Source organism: Oryctolagus cuniculus, chromosome 19 (genome assembly GCF_964237555.1).
Source record: "Oryctolagus cuniculus chromosome 19, mOryCun1.1, whole genome shotgun sequence".
NCBI classification, from domain to species: Eukaryota; Metazoa; Chordata; class Mammalia; order Lagomorpha; family Leporidae; genus Oryctolagus; species Oryctolagus cuniculus.
Window position 1 is genome coordinate 65,638,602 of NC_091450.1, and position 13,922 is coordinate 65,652,523.

Consider the following 13,922-nt stretch of genomic DNA (forward strand, 5'->3'; position numbering starts at 1 on the left):
AGCTTCCACGCGGTGGGCGACCCTGCTCTCCCAGTAGGTCCTCTGAGTCACCACCTCTAGCTCCGGAAGAGTTTCCTCTGCAGTTTTTTTCCTGATCCTTTTTCTGAGGCTACCATACCTCCGCTTTTATTAAACTAAATTTTCCCGGACTATCGGTGCGCACCCTCACTATTCCGCCATCTTGGCTCCGCCCCCAACCTAGAATATTGTACCCTATGAAACTGATTCACAAAGGTGATTTTAACACCTTCCATAACAAATCAAAATTGAAAGAATTTGTCACCATTCAGCCTTACAATGATGCTTAAGGATGTGCTACACACAGAAGCATGGAAATATAGTCATCACTGTGAAAGAATGTGAAGGCAGAAAATCTCCCAGTAAAAGTACAAAGGAAATGCAAACAAAAAGTAGGAATATTTATAGGAAAATGACGGACAAGTAGTTACTCGTGAATAGTCACCTTGAATGTAAATGGCCTAAACGCTTCAACTAAAAGATACAGGGTAGTTGAATGGATTAAAAAGCAAGACCCATCATTTGGTGCTTACAAGAAACACATCTCACCAACAAATATACAGATGGAATAAAATGAAAGGATGGAAAAATGTCCAAACTAACAGAAAGCAAAAACAAGCATGGATAACCATCCTAATAGCAAACCAAATTGACGTTAACATAAAAACTGTTAAAAGAGACAAAGAAAGAAACTGTAATGATTAAGGGATTAATTCAATAGGAAGATGTGACTATAATAAATATATATGCACCCAATGCCATGGCAACAGGCAATTCAAAATAAATGTGTATGGATCTAAGGGAAGACATAGACTCTAATACAATAGTAACAAGAACTTCAACACCTAACTTTCATCAGTGAACATATTAACTAGACAGAAAACTAGTCAAAAAACTTAGGAAACAAATGAAGACATCAATATAACATACCAAAAATTATAGGATATGGCATAAGCAGTGTTAAGAAGGAAGTTTATAGCACACATCAAAAAATCAGAAGACACCAAATAAATGAGATATCAATGCAGCTCAGAGCAACAACAAATCAAACCCAAAATGAGTAGGAGGAAAGGAATATTAAAATTTAAAAATACCAATATTGAAACAAAAAAAATACAAAAGATCAGCAAATCAAATACTTAAGTCAGCCATTTAAAAAGGAATGAAATCCTGACATTTGTAACAAAATGGATGGAATAGATTTCATCTGCTAAGTGAGTTAACCCAAACCACAAAGAAAAATATCTCAGGCTTTGTAATTATTTGTGGAAGTTAATATACAGAGAGGAAAATAAATGTGCAGATGGGGACTGGCATTTTGGTGCAGTATGTTAAACCACCGCCTGTGACACCAGCATGCCATATTACAGCCCCGGTTCAAGTTTCACTGCTGCACTTCTGATCCAGCTTCCTGCTAATGTATGTAGGGGAGACCTGGATGGAGTTCCAGGCTCTGGCTGCAGCTTGGCCCAGCCCTAGCTGGTATGGCCATGTGGGGACTGAACCAGTAGAGAGGGAAGATGTATCTCTTGGTATGAATCTGTCACTAAATGTCACTCTGCCTTTCAAATAAATAAAAATATTTAAAATTGTGTGGATGGGGCCAGCATTGTGACATAACAAGTAAAGCTAACACATCCAAAGCCCATTCCATATGGCCACCAGTTTCAGTCCTGGCTGCTGCACTACTGATCAAACTCTTTGGGAATGGCCTGGGAAAGCAGTGGAAGATAGACCAAGTGCTTGAGGCCCTGCCACCCACGTAGGAGATCTGAATGAAGCTCCTGGCCCCTAGTTGGTGTAGCACAGCCACAGCAACTTCAGCCATCTGGGTAGTGAACCAGTAGGTGAAAGCACTCACTCTCTCTGCCCTTCACTCCCTCCATTCCTCCATCCATCTGTGTCTCTCCCTTGTTCAGTAACTCACTTTCAAAAAAATCCTTTTGAAAAATTGTAGAGAATCGTATTATTTGATATATAGTTATAAATATTGCTTAACTGAATTACACCCTTCCCACACATTGATCATTGTCATGAATCCCCCATTTTGTGATATTAATAGCCCTCATTTCAAGAAAAGATGTGCATATCTATATATAAGGTGAATGAAGTCAAATGCAAAAAAAAAGTTAAATCTTAAAACTAAATGTAAATTAAAATAAAAACATCTATTGCCCATCTCTGGCTGTTTCCTTGATAAACTTCTCTTTGGGGAATGCCTGTGTTTGGCCCAGCACTGACACCACTGGGACACCACATCCCGTATCAGAGTGCCTGAGATCAAGTCCCAGCTCCACTTCCAGTTCCAGCTTCCTGCTAATATGCACCCTGGGAGGCAGCAGCTCAGGTTGTTGGGTCCTTGCCACCCACATGGACCCAGGTTGAATTCCTGGCTCCTGGCTTCAGCTTGGCCCAGCTATGGGAGTTGTACTTAGCCTATTGTGTGTCCCTGTCTTTCAGATCAATGAATAAAAATAATTTGGGGCCTGGCATTGTAGTGTAGAAGGTTGAGCAGCTGCTTGTGATGCCAGCGTCCCATATGGGTGCTGATTTGTTTCCTGGCTGCAGCACCTCTGATCCAGCCCCCTACTAATGGCCTGAGAAAATCAGTGGAAGATGGCCCAAGTGCTTGGGCCCCAGATACTCTCATGAGAGACTTGGAAGAAGCTCCTGCTCCTGGCATCAGCCTGGCCATTGTTGATTGTGACAGCCATCTGGGGAGTAACCCAGTGGGTAGATCTCTCTTTCTCTTCCTCTCTCACTTACTTTGGACTTTCAAATAAATAAATATATCATAAAAGTAAAAATTGTGTGGTTCACTGGTGTACCCCTATCCCAAAAGGACCTTCAACCTCAGGCCAGCAGAGCTGCTGATCTCCATTTATATCCTACATTTCTTCTATTTACTGGTGAGAATATAAGCATGGGTTCCTCTCCTTCCACTCCACATCAGGTCCAACAGGGCTGCTGGTTTTCACAGCCTCACCCACCCTGGGAGCACTGTAAGCTCAGGGTGGGGAGGAAAGTGACACAGCTCCAGGCCAACACACCACCTTCTCCCACTCTTCTTTCCTGGGTGGTCACCATTTCTCAATCAATTAGTTCTGTCTGTTTTTTGGTTGGTTGGTTTGTTTTTGGCTGCTTCCCAGAGGCCATAAAGATTGTTGATTTTGTTTTGTTTCATAGCTATCGGACACATTGCCAGGGAAAGCCAGACATTCATACCTCCTTCAGCACTGGACACAGCCTAGGATATGGCTGGGATCAGGACCTCCCCTCCCATCTCGAGTCCCAAGAGGTGAGTCGACCCTCTTCAGTGAAGCTCTCCACTCAAAGCCAGGCCTCCCTCAGCTGGCAAGGGGAGGTCCCAAAGTTTTAGGTTTTCCTGCATGGCTGCACAACACCATCTCAGGCAGTAAAACCCAGCGTGGTGTACACATGACCTAGCAGATGGAACTCCACCATCAATGCATAGGGTGTGGTAACTGTGAGACAAAATGACACTTCACAAGGGAGCTCCCATATTGCAGCACTATTTCAAGCTCCACTTCCCATCCAGTCTCCTGCTCATGTACCAAGGAAAATAGCAGATCCAGGCACAAGTACTTAGGCCCCTACCACCCACTAAGCAGAGCAGTAGGAGTTCCCTGCTCCAGGCTCCATCCTGGACCATACCTGATGGTTGTGGCCCCGTGGGAAGTGAACCAGAGGAAGGAAGACCTCTCTCTCACCCCCCTCTTTCCCTTATTTGCATTTCCAATCCATAAATCTTTGTTAAAAATTATACATCACATGGTAATTTTTGGACAAATGTGGAAACTTTATTTATAAACACAGGCAATGAGTTGGATCTGGTTCCAATGATCCAAACCCTTGCCACATAACAAGGGAGAGAAGGCCAGGTCAGGCTGAGAAATACCCAGCACTCTCCCCCACACACCCGGGATATAGCAGGAATGCCACAGGGAGCTCCTCCATTGCCCCCCCAAAGTCTCTGCTTCTACTGCTCTCCCCATTGCCCTGGATCCAGTGCCCCATTCCATGCCTGCCACCACCATCACACTGGGCTCCCCTTCTCCCTTCACATTCCATGCTCAGCCCACCTCACCCTCCCTTGCCTTCTCTCACCCACCCTCGGCCCACCAGCGTCCTCCGTCAGCCCACCCCAACCCTCACTTGGCCCACCCTCGGCCCACCCGCACCCTCCCTCAGCCCTCCCTTTGCCCACCCTCAGCTTGTCCACACCCTCTCTTACCCTTGCCCGTGCCCATACCCCCATCCTGCCTTCTCCCTTCCCTCACCCATGTCCACCACTCCCTTGCTCCCCAGGCCCTCTCCCCACCAACTGCTCTCCCTGCTCTGTCCCTGCCCTCGGCACCTGTCCCTGTGCCACTGTGCTGGCAGCAAGGCCTAATAACTGCTATGCAGGATGACATCACAGAGGTCTGGCCTGTGCCCACATTCTGTGCAGGTGACATCATCACCCTCAGTGGGTCTGTGAGCCACATATGGAGCACACTCGTTCTTGTACACTGGGCACTCTCCATATTGGTCCACTTCCCATCCCATCATGGGGTGGCAGGTGTAGATGGGCTCTTACAGGGCTCATGACCAATGTGACCTAGTTTTAAATGAACCCCAGAGCAGGGATGAGTAAGTGTACAACATTCCTTCAAATCAATCACAGCAGAGCTGCCCCTTCTCTGCTCCTAGGTCTTCCTCAGGCTGGGTAAGAGGTCAGTGCCATGGGCTTTACCCCACAGAAAATGATGACAAATTGATCAGACCACAATGGGACATGGACACTGACTGATGGAGTTATGAACCTTGCCCCTAATGCCTTATGTGACCTCAGATCCTAGCTAAGGACATTATGCTCTCCCAATTGCCAAGGCATTTTAAACTCCTCTATTTCCTGTTTTCATATACATTGGATTAGACCCATGATGCAGTGTGTCTACAAAAGGTTCTAGGCAGATTTCCATCTCTGTGCACAGAGTCTGATGACTCTAGAGGTGTGGGCATTGGGTCCCTGGGCTTGGGGGTGTTCTTGCAGTGGGATCCCATGTTGGGACCCATGCTGCCATGTCAGCCCATACAACTGCCATGGAGTTGGCAAGTTCCACACTCATGGTCCCTCTGGCCCCAGTCAGGTGTCACATAACTACGGGACATTTCCTGGGAGCTGTTGGAGATAAACCAGCACACAGGGATGAGGAAGAGGTGGTAGTGAACAGCAGATTTGATTCCAACCTCCTGTTCCACCTGCTCTAGACAGAAAGGAGGAGGAGGTGAGGGAGGTGGAAACAGACAGCTCCCTGAGGTCTTAGCATCCTCAAGGCTGTTCCTGTCAATTTCCTACAAAAGTAGTCAAGTTTTCTCCCTTTGTCCTTCCTAATCTCACATTTGTTATCAAATCTCCAGAGCCTAACTTACTACTTAGAACACATTATGTTGTCGGTAAATGTTTAATGGGAAAATGGCTTAATTAATAGCTTGATCAAGAAATTCAGCAACTTGAACCATGCCGGGAGCTGGCGGCACTGCAGGTCAGCGATCGCCACTGGCCCAGTCGACTCAGCAGCCTGGGTCACCCCGTGTTGCTGAGCCGCAGCCCCCCGCCCATGCACACAGCTGGAGGAGCTGAGCAGGAGGCAAATGAAGATAAAACAATGTCTGCCAACCTGAAACACCTTTCCTTGGGAATTTTGGTCTTTCAGAATACTAGTTTGGTTCTAAAAGAGGAGGGACCACGTTATCTGTCTTCCACAGCAGTGGTTATTGCTGAACTTTGGAAGATAATGGCCTATATTTTATTAGTTTACAAAGACAACAAATGTAGTCTAAGAGCACTGAGCCGAGTACGACAGGATGAGATTCTTAATAAACCCATGGAAACATTATATATATATATATATATATACACACACACACACACACACACACACACATATTTCACCTTTGAAACTGTGGGAAAATGTTATGGACAATTGGTGCCCAATCAGTTAGATCAATTAGATTTCCTGGTGTCACACAATACGATTGGGTGACTATTGTTCACAGAATCTATTATGTATTTTATGAGAAAATGGAAGAAAAGAGCTCAGGGTTCCAACCATAAAATAGTGTCACAAGATAAATGTGCATTTGATCAGTTCAATTTGTGTACGTGGATTGAAATGCCACACTGTAGCCCATAAATATTACAGCTGTTGTTAACAAAAAAATGAAAATACCAACATTTTATTTGGTGTATAAAGTTAAGAGATGTTAAAATGTTTACTATCACAACTAATATTGCAGTATTTAGAAACATTTCATTAATATTGAGACAAACATAATCTGGAAGTAATTGGTCTTACCAAGACGAGTGGAAAGGCTACCATGGTTTATTTTATTGTTGTTGCCTTCAGTTAAGAAAAATGGAATTAGAGCAATGCAAAAATATGAAATCAAATGATAGACTATTTTTTAAAAATTGAGATTTTACTGGTGTTGAGAATCAATACACATTTTGATGTGTACATAATTCTTAACATACACACCAAAAATCTTAAAAAGTCATGAATTTTCATTCTTTTTAAATTTGCTATTATTTTATTTTGAAGAGAACATGTTTTTAATTTATCTTATACTTAAAGGCTTAATGTTCACAAAAACACAGTAGAGTTAGAAAGGAAGAATATATGCCAGGACAATAAAGAGTAATCAAATTTAAAAATATCAACTATAGTCAGCCACAATAAATTAGCAGTTTTCAGGCTCCTCTCAGAAATGATGTACCCGGGAGTGTCTGCCCAGCTGTAATTGTCACATGTTTTAATGTTTATTTCATGATTTGGAGAGTTAGATGATCACCACAGAATAAAATCAGCATATTTGCATTGATGAAAAGATATTTTATGCAATTCCTCATTCTCCACCAACAGAGACAACTGTTGATTTAAACTTTTCTTAAGAGATTTGCCTTTTCTTACATGTCTGTATAATTGGATTCCTATGGTAGAACAGTGTTTAGTCTTTTGATTCTGATTTCTTTTTTTAAAAAAGATTTATTTATTTTATTTGAAAGTCAGAGTTATACAGAGAGAGAAGGAGAGGTAGAGAGAAAGGTCTTCCATCCACTGGTTTACTCCCTAGTTGGCCACAACAGTTGTAGCTGCACTGATCCGAAGCCAGGAGCCAGGAGTTTCTTCCAGGTCTTACACGCGAGTGCAGGGGCTCAAGGACTTGGGCCTTCTTCTAGGCCATAGCAGAGAGCTGGATAGGAAGTGGAACAGCCAGGACTTGAACTGGCTCCCATATGGGATGCTGGCACTGCAGTCAGTGGCTTTACCTGCTATGCCATAGCACGGGCCCCTGATTCTGATTTCTTTATGTGTTTCTTTTAGTTTGTTTCTTTAGTGACATGCTTTTTCTTAACTTCATTTTTGACTGCCACATAGAGTTAATTGTGAAGATACACAACTCAATTTTTTTCCTTTCACATAGACATTTGATGTTTTCCCATTTGGCTTTCATGAATAGTGCCGGCGTGGGCCTTTGTGTTCATGTCATTTTATTTTAGGGGCATAACTGCAAGTGGAACTGCAGATCAATAACAGTAACTTCATCTAAAACGCTCTGAGAAACTACTCAACTGTTTTTCAAAGTGTCTGCACCATTGTAGTGGAATTGCATGAAGCTCTCATGATCCTCAGTCAGATCTGTCAGCATTCATCTCTTGCTGAGCCATAGTCATTTTACTGGCTGGGAAGTGGTATCTTCTTGAGGTTTTGATTTGTGATTTCCTAATGACTAATAGTAAGCATATTTTTACATGGTTACTGGAAAAAATGCATAATTTAATTCATTAAGTGACTTGAACATTGTTTATCTCCATTGTATTTTGTATTTTTTGTGTAGTATTAGGGTATTCTTAAAATTTTTATTTGTATTTTTCTTCCTTCCGATGCCATTTGGAATGCTGCTGTTTTTTCAGAATATTCATTGTTGCACAGAAATACAATTGATACTTTTACATCTGTTCTATGCCCTGAAAGATTACTGAATTTTACTTTGAATATATAGTAAATTCATCAGTATTTCTTTTATATGCAGGATTATGTCTTGAACAATGCAAAGCGATTTTATTGTTTCCATTTGAAATCTGAAGACTTTTTCTTTTTCTTTTCATGATTTATTTAGTAAAGTTTTCCATTACCATGTTGAATAGAAGTGGCAAAAGTATTTGTTTCTTGTTCCCAGCCCCAGCATTTGTAGATTTTTCCATGGGTGGCCTTTCCCTGACAGAAGTTCTCTTCAATTCCTAATTTGTTTAGGGTTTTACTATAAGATAGATTTAGAAAAAAAAAACCACAAAACTTGTATTTATGGGGTTATCATATCTTGACTTTCCTTTATTTTACCAGTGAGTATAATATTAACTGAATTTTTAAATTTTAAATTTTTTAATTTGAGAGGTGGGGACTGAGAGCTCCTACATGCATGCTTACTGCCCAGATGCCTACAATGGCCAAATCTGAGCTTGCACAATACCATGCCCCCAGAAACAGAATCCACATTCCCAATGTTGGTGGCAGGAACCCAATTATTTGAGCTATCACCACTGTCTCCAGGGGTGTGCATTGGCAGGGAGCTGGAGTCAGGAGCCCAGGCTGAGATTTAATTGTGGGAATCTTAACCAGCATCTTAACTGCTAGACTAAATGCCCACCAGTTCTCTCTTTATTCTATGCCTCTAGTCTGTGTATCTGATGTTATGTCAGTATCATCCTATTTTGATTGCTGTTGATTTGTAGAGAGTTTTGAATTCAGGAAATGTGAGACCTCTAACTTTGTACTTCATTTTCAAACTTATTTTGGTTGTTTGGGGTCCTCTTACATTCTATATGAATTCTAAGTTGTTTTTAACATTTTCTGCTAAAATGAAATGTTGATGTGTTTAGAAGGATTGCTTTGAATATGTAGATCATTTAGTGTGGTACTAACTTCTTAAAATGCTTTTTATTTGTGTCATCTTTAATTCATTTCATTAACACTATAGTTTTTGGTGTTTAAATATTTTATTTCTTCGGTTAAGTTTATTCCTAAGTAATTTACCCTGTTGATGCTATTGCAAATCCAGCTGTTCTCTATATTTCCCTTCAAGGTTGTTCAGTTTTGTATATAAACACAACTGCTTTTTCTATGTTTATTTTGTATTGTACTGCTTCGCTGAGTTGTTTTTGTACCAGTTTTATTGAGGAATCTTGAGTGTTCTCTACATACAAGATCATATGAAAAAGGCAAAGATAAAGCTTACCTGCAGAAAGTATCTGTTGTTTGCCATGTGGGAATTAGAATAACATCTAGTAGACTTATGGACTAGCACTGCTAAAGGAGTCCACTGATTCACCCATTGGTGTATCACTGCTATCTATCTCCCTGCACAGACTCCCCAGGAGACTTCTTAAGGGATGGCCTACACTGACAGATGCCTGTTGTGTGTTGCTGGCAGCTGCATATAAGAAACATGATTGGGGCTAGTGCCATGGCTCACTTGGTTAATCCTCTGCCTGTGGTGCCGGGTTCTAGTCCCGGTTGTTCCTCTTCCAGTCCAGCTCTCTGCTGTGGCCTGGGAGGGCAGTGGAGGATGGCCCAAGTGCTTGGTCTCCTGTACCCACATGGGAGATGAAGAATCACTTGGCTCCTGGCTTCAGATCAGCGCAGCTGTAGTGGCCATTTGGGGAGTGAACCAAGGAAGGAAGACCTTTCTCTCTGTCTCTCTCTTTCTCACTGTCTGTAACTCTACCTATCAAAATAAATAAATAAAATTTAAAAAAAAAAGAAATGTAATTGATCTCATGTGCTCATTTCAGACATGGGTACCTCCATCTGGGTGTTCCAGAGCCTTGTGTGCCATGGGGTGGTGAGTCTGTGTACACCACATGATGGCTTGCTGCAGCTCAGGTGCTGCTGATATTGGAAATGACCCCCTAAAATTATATCAAAATGTGGCCCTTTTAAGTTCCCCAGAAGCACCATCTGGGATGCCACATATGGTATTGAAATTTGAGGTGCCATATGCTATCACCAAATGCTTATTTAAAAATCTTTCATATTAATAAGCCTGAGAGTGTTCTTGCCTTGGTTTGAATCCTGGCTCTGCCTCCAACTGTAGGTTCCTGCTAGTGCACACCCTGGCAAGCAGCAGTTGATGGTTCAACAATGTGGGAGACCCAGATAGAATTCCAGGCTCCTGGGTGTTGCCTGCCATGGCCTGGCTCTTACAGGCATTGGAGATTGAGCCAGCAGTTGGAAGATATCTGTGTCTCTCTTTCTTATAATAATAATAATAAATGAATAACATAATAAAAAGCCTAAACCCTGACACTGAGCAGGTGTTGGCAAAAGTTCATTCCGAGAAATTCAGCAAACAGTTACTGCAGACACAGGCAATGACACCTATGCTTACATTGTCATCTCTTCTAAAACCAGCCTGGAGGCATCTGGGAAATGTCCCAGCTCAGTTAGTGGAGGAAATGAGCACCCAGTTGAGCCTGGAAAAGCCAGCTGGGTGGTTAAAGTGAAGGCAATGCCAGGATGTTGGAGCTGCTTCCTCCACTTCTATCACTTGTCATGTCACACAGGGTGTGATCACACTGGCCCTGCCAACTCCACAGGCCATTTAGGTTTACCTGTGGGGCAGGTGTTTAATTGGAATTTAAGAAGCCCATGTCCCACTCTGGAGTGCTGGAGTAAAGTCCTGCAACTGGCTCTTGACTCCAGCTTCCTGCCAATACACAGCCTGGGAACCAACAGTGATGGCTCAAGTGATTGGATCCTTGAACAGAGTTGTTGGTTCCTGGCTTTGGCCTGGCCAAGCCCTGGTTGTGGTGGGTATTTGGAGAGTGAACCATCAGATGAAAGCTTGCTGGATCTCTGCTGTTCAAATAAATGCCTACATGCAAAATTTAAGTGAAAAATAAATTTGCCCATAATATTGCTAGTATTCACTTGCTTTAACCCAGGGATACAGTAACAAGCAAGATGTGTTTAATTAGGTACTTGTGTTGTGAAGCAGCAGGTTAAAGCACCACCTGTGATGCCAGCATCCCATGTCAGAGCGCTGGTTCAAGTTCTGATGCTCTGTGCCTGATCCAGCTGGTGTATATCTGGGAGAGAAGTGAGGTATGGCCTGAGTGCTTGGCTCCCTACCACCCACATGGGAAACCCCAGTGGAGTTCCTGGCTCAAGACCTAGTACAGCCCTGTTTTAGCCATTTGAGGAGTGAACCAACAAATGGAAGATCATTCTCTCACTCTATCTCTCTCTCTCCCCTCATCTCCTTCTTTCTCCCTCTCTCTCCATTTTAAATAAATAATCTTTTTAAAAAAAGATTCAGTGATCCACCCATCATCCCCAGACATGCATGTTGATTGCTAAGCATTCACCACCACCAACAGCTAGTGGAGCTGTGTGATGTGGGAAGCTTGCAGCCTTGCAAAATAAAAGTCATCACCCCCACTTTACAGAGAGGAAAAAAGACAGTCTGACACTTGCCATAGGTGAAATTGGTATAGAGAAGGCCCTACATCCAAGTTTAGCCTGATAGGGCTGCCAGATTTAGCCAAGAAAAAAACAGCAGTACCTGAAACAATAATAGCAAATGCCCAGTTCCATTTGTGTGCTACATAAACATTGAAAGACCCCTTAGTGTAATCATATCCCAAATGTTCCATGGAATGCAATATATTTGTTATGTTTTTTTTCCATTCATCTGACATGTGAATTGATCTGGGTTGATCAGAAATGCAAATGCATCTAAATATTGCATAGAATATTGAATAAACTCATGAATTATGCATTGGTCAACTGTTGAGAAAATTCATCTTGGAGTCCTGTATTTTTACTTTAAAAGATATTTTAAAGATCCTTATATTTATTTGAAAAGCAGAGTGACAGCACAGGAGGGAGAGACAGAGATATGTTCCATCCACGGATAGACTCCTGAAATCCTTGCAACAGATGGGGCAGGGCCAGGCTAGAGCAGTGAGCCAGGGCCTCATTCCAGGCCTCCCATGTAGGGGGCAGGAACCCAATTACTTGAGCCCTTGGTGTTGCCTCCCAGGGTCTGCAGTAGCAGGAAGCTGGAGTCAGGAGCAGAGCCGGGCATCAAACACAGGCACTCTGATGTGTAACAGAGGCAGGGGAACTCCACTTTTTGAATAAGTTATCCTTTCTTTTTTGAATTCCCTGTGGTACTGAGTAAAAAAATTCAATTGAGTATATTTGTGTGGTCTATTTGGGTTCTCTGTTCTGTTGTCTATGTCTGTCCTTTTCCCAGTGTCACAAATTCTTGATTACTGCATCTACAGAGTGAGACTTGACATTGACTGCAGTGAATCTTCCCACTTTGTTCTTCCCACTCTCCCAAGACTGTCTTAACTCTCTGTATGAATTTTAGAATAAGTTCACCTAGACCTACAAAATCTTGCTGGGATAATGATGGAATTGTATTAGAGTTATTTACTAATTTGGGGAAACCAGCACCTTTATTACATTTATCCTGTAATCCACGGGCACAGTACAGTTTCCAGTTCTTTAGATGTACTTCACCTTTTTTAAAATCAGTATTTTGTTATTTGGAGTGTACAATATTACACATATTTTGTTAATGCTATACATAAGCATTTCATTTTCTCAGATTAGTTGAAAGTGGCATAGTTAATTTCAGGTTCTACATCTCCATTGTGAGTATTCAGAGAGAGAATCAAATTTTTCATGTTTTTAAGCTGGAAAACATGCTAGAGAGAGAGAGAGAGAGAGAGAGAGAGAGACACTCAGGCAGCATGGCCCTTTGCAGTAGCCAGGAGAGGCCAGGCCCACACAGCTGGGACAACCTGTCCCCAAATCATCATGACCTGAAGAGAGCAAGTCCCACTCACCTGGACCTGAATCCATCCCCGTGTCCTGAACTTGCTTGCTGCCTAGAAAACAAACTCCAGCTCAGCCGGTCACTTGACACAGGAGTGGCCTCTAACTGCTGTAGAATATGGAAGGAGCAGTGCTTGGCAATGATGACATCATGGAGTGCAGTCACAATGGCACCCTCCTAGATCAGCAAGTCTTGGGGTCAGGGTTCCCAACCCCCTGAGGAATCAGAATCCCCTAGTAGTGGGGCCTGTGGTCTCTCCTGGGATCAAGAGAAAAGGGCAGATGTGCAGGAGATACGACATGGGCTCAGATGTCCCGGTTCCCTCTGTCACTCTCTGGACAATGTCCCAGGTCACTGCCACCCTCCATCCTCCATCCTCCTTTTCCTCCTCTACAATTATATTTTGTATTGACTTTTGAGCATTTGCATTTTGGATTAATATGAGTGCAATGGGTGCCCTCACAATTGACATACAACTACCTGAGGTCCCCGTACTTTGCCTACCCTTGCAATGACCAGAACTGGGGAATCCATGTGGCACAACCTCCTGCCACATGACAGGCTTACCCTAGCACTGCTGATCCAGGCTGTACCTCTTGCCTGCCTCCTGGCTTCTCCTTGCTGCTGCTGTTGCTGTTGGGTATCAGAATCCAGAGACTAGGGGGAGGGGTGAGGCAGGCTGCCTGCCACCTGCCTGGGACCTTGAGCCAGCAGGGACCAGACTATCTACAGGAGGAACAGGGACTCTGTCCTGGACACAGGCAAGAGGTGAAATATTGAGTCACTGTGACTTCACCACCAGCCCCTGACACTGGTGCTGACCACACAGACACTGATGTTGACAATAAGCATATGGGGTCAGGAGCACCCACAATCCCTAGGGCTCCCAGATAAGGGACATCCACATCTGGGGGACACCTTCACTGTCAGCACCATTAGGCCCCTTCCAGCTCCTCGGCCGGGCATGGTTGCCTCTGGCTCCTGCA

General features: G+C 43.2%; 1 protein-coding gene across 1 annotated transcript in view; it reads right to left on the minus strand.

Moving 5' to 3' along the window:
* The window catches only part of LOC103345445 (uncharacterized), an 82,667-nt gene extending 69,601 nt beyond the window's left edge, over nucleotides 1–13,066 (minus strand). Inside the window, exon 1 of the mRNA XM_070064730.1 lies at nucleotides 12,947–13,066. The gene's annotated coding sequence lies outside the window, so the exon portion shown is untranslated. The remainder of the gene's footprint in view (nucleotides 1–12,946) is intronic.
* Between the last annotated feature and the right edge of the window lie 856 nt (nucleotides 13,067–13,922).